The sequence below is a fragment of the Sinocyclocheilus rhinocerous genome, unplaced genomic scaffold (genome assembly GCF_001515625.1).
Source record: "Sinocyclocheilus rhinocerous isolate Xijiao unplaced genomic scaffold, SAMN03320098_v1.1 scaffold1063, whole genome shotgun sequence".
Taxonomy (NCBI): Eukaryota; Metazoa; Chordata; class Actinopteri; order Cypriniformes; family Cyprinidae; genus Sinocyclocheilus; species Sinocyclocheilus rhinocerous.
The window spans coordinates 1,178,403-1,181,740 of NW_015625586.1; the positions used below are offsets into that span (position 1 = coordinate 1,178,403).

Genomic DNA, 3,338 nt, shown 5'->3' on the forward strand with positions numbered 1-3,338 from the left:
GGATCATGTGACACTGAAGACTGGAGTAATGATGCTGAAAATTCAGCTTTGTCATCACAGGAATAAATTACTTTTACAGAAATATTCAAATAGAAAACAGTTATTTTAAAAGGGTCATATGATGCGATTTCAATTTTTCCTTTCTCTTTAGAGTGTTACAAGCTCTTGGTACATAAAGAAGATCTGTAAAGTTGCAAAGACTAAAGTCTCAAATCCAAAGAGATATTCTTTATAAAGACATGGTTTTATGTTTACGCGGCGCGATGCAACGCAACGCGTAAAAAGACAGTATAGTCATTATAATCCATAATTATGTCCCCACTGGATGCAACGAATGCCTCGTTTATAATGGGTTTTCATGGCATAGAGGAGAAACAATAATGTACAGTATGTGGAAAATAATGTTTTTTTTTAACCTTAAACCACATAAACACATTTCATTACACCAAATACACAAAATACTCTTCTTTTTAGCAGCATCATATGACCCTTTAAATTGTAATAATATTTCGCCATGTTACTGTTTCCACTGTATTTTTGATCAAATAAATGATGTCTTGGTGAACATAAGAAACAATTAATTGTTTTAAGAAACAATTAATAATTAATGGAATTAATTATTCCAAATGGTTGAATTCTTCTCTCTGTATTTTGGCAGGTAATAGAAGATTACCCAGCCCAGCAGCCAGAGGTTGTGGCGCAATCTCTTCTTAACTATGGAGCACAGCCACCCTCCCCTAGAGTAAGCGCAGACTGTTATGTGTCCTATCTACTTTACCTACACTTTGGTATGAATCCTTATTTTATATATCTGCCTGTGTTTATCCCAGATGCTGAAACTCTGCCTGCCCTCTCCTGCCACTTTGGAGGTTATGCTGAATTGCTACCCGGTCATCCCAGTGTGTGAGGAGTGGTTAGAGGACATACCAGAGGAACTACTAAAGGTCTCTCTGAAAATATATCACATTCCAAAAAATATTATGCCCAAAGGTTGCTCTAACATAGCTCAGGAGAAATAATGAGTTCTCAGTTTGGTTTCATTTACAAATCAATATCTAATACAAATCAATAGATACTATCTATCTATCTATCTATCTAGTATTAGTATTATTAGTTTTATTTTATACAGTCAGTACGTTTTTTATATTTAAAGATTTTTTATATTTTATTTATTTAAAGCGAGTTTTTTGGGCGGTGTAGAGTAGTGCTTGTTGTTTGTCATTTCTCCGATCACAAATGCAGACATGGTTTTATGTTTACGCGGCGCGATGCAACGCAACGCGTAAAAAGACAGTATAGTAACTCTGCCTGCCCTCTCCTGCCACTTTGGAGGTTATGCTGAATTGCTACCCGGTCATCCCAGTGTGTGAGGAGTGGTTAGAGGACATACCAGAGGAACTACTAAAGGTCTCTCTGAAAATATATCACATTCCAAAAAATATTATGCCCAAAGGTTGCTCTAACATAGGTCAGGAGAAATAATGAGTTCTCAGTTTGGTTTCATTTACAAGTCAATATCTAATACAAATCAATAGATACTATCTATCTATCTATCTATCTAGTATTAGTATTATTAGTTTTATTTTATACAGTAAGTTTACTTTGCATTTTGGTTGGTCATGCCCTGCTGTTTACATTTTCATTCAGAAACGAATATCTCATCCTAATGAAAAAAACACTTGTTGTATTCTCAGGAGCATCAGTCTTTCTTCGATGCGGTCAGACGGATGAGCGGTCAGCTGCGCTCTCTTCAGCACCTCTGCCGTTGTGCGCTCCGCCGCCACCTAGGTTTATTTTATACAGTAAGTTTACTTTGCATTTTGGTTGGTCATGCCCTGCTGTTTACATTTGCATTCAGAAACGAATATCTCATCCTAATGAAAAAAACACTTGTTGTATTCTCAGGAGCATCAGTCTTTCTTCGATGCGGTCAGACGGATGAGCGGTCAGCTGCGCTCTCTTCAGCACCTCTGCCGTTGTGCGCTCCGCCGCCACCTAGGGTCACTGTGTCACTTCGCAATAGTCCAGCTCAACATTCCCAGCTCTTTAAAAGATTATCTCCTGCTGCATAATGACGGACTGCTCCGTTGAGCTGCATTTTTAGACAAACAAAAATAGCTGACTGGAAACAATGGGTTGAACTTGTTTTGCACAATATTTAGCATCTGTGATAAATATATGTTGTTATAAATTGATGTCTGATGGTTTCAGATCTTTCTGGATGCCTCTTGACAATAATAGTAATGTGGATTATGGCCCCGGTCCAAATGGGGCAGTGCCCTGGGGACTTTGACTGTCAGAGGCTTTGAACTGAGAGGACCACAGTGGCTTAACAGACAGACATAAAGCACTGCAAATGTAATGTTGATACTGATAGGTGGGTAGTGCTTTAATATGTGCCAGAGGCGGTTCTCAAAATGTGAAATAAACAGAAATGAAAATGCACTCTTGACACCAACTGAATGCATTATTGCTTTTTATGTATTTATTACTTTGATGTTGTATACAAATAAACACTCTCACTGTTGCAGTGCCATTTCTTTATCACAGTTGCTTGTTTATTTCTTACATTTTGAAAATTAAGAACTGATATTGTATATTGTAGATCTACATCTTTTTTTTGTAAGCTACCACATTTGCAAAATAGAAGTTGGATTTGTCAATCAATCAATCAATCAATCGATAAACATACATACAAACAAACAAAGAGCTAAAGTTTTAAGTAATTTTTCTTGCGTAATTTTGAAATAAAATTCAAAATGTAGGGGCCTCATACAACCATTTTTGTCCTTGAGTGTAGTTTTATTTATATAAATACATTTCTATATATAATTTATAGACATCTGTCAATAACTACAAACCAAAAAACGTTTATTTTCATTTTTTAATTGATGTTTAGTTTTATACATTTTGTACATTTAATGTTTTATTAATATTATTATTAATTTATTTAATTATTTAAGACTGAAGAGAGAAAGTGAGCGATTCAGAATTTTTGTTTTGCCAACCACGTGACCCTTCCTACTCTGACGGAGCGTCAGCTAGGGCTGTTCGATTCCGACATTTTTGGAATCGAGTCCGATTCCGATTCCTGTCAGTCATAGCCCACAGCTCAGCAGGGACATGCGTTTATCACATGAATTAAACAAGACATGAAGTGTCTAAAATAAATTTGCCCAGTTCAGCTGAATGATGAAGTTTACGATGACTGTATGCTTTGCACAAAATTAACAAACTGTACACTGAAACAAAATAACCAGAACATTAACAATAACTAATAGAGCTCGTGGTTTATCTGTCAATCAGATGCGCTCTCGGCCACTGATCTATGCTCGGAG

General features: G+C 36.3%; 1 pseudogene; it reads left to right on the forward strand.

Moving 5' to 3' along the window:
- The window catches only part of LOC107754783 (ankyrin repeat and SOCS box protein 16-like), a 7,055-nt pseudogene extending 4,530 nt beyond the window's left edge, over window positions 1–2,525 (forward strand).
- Window positions 2,526–3,338: the final 813 nt, after the last annotated feature.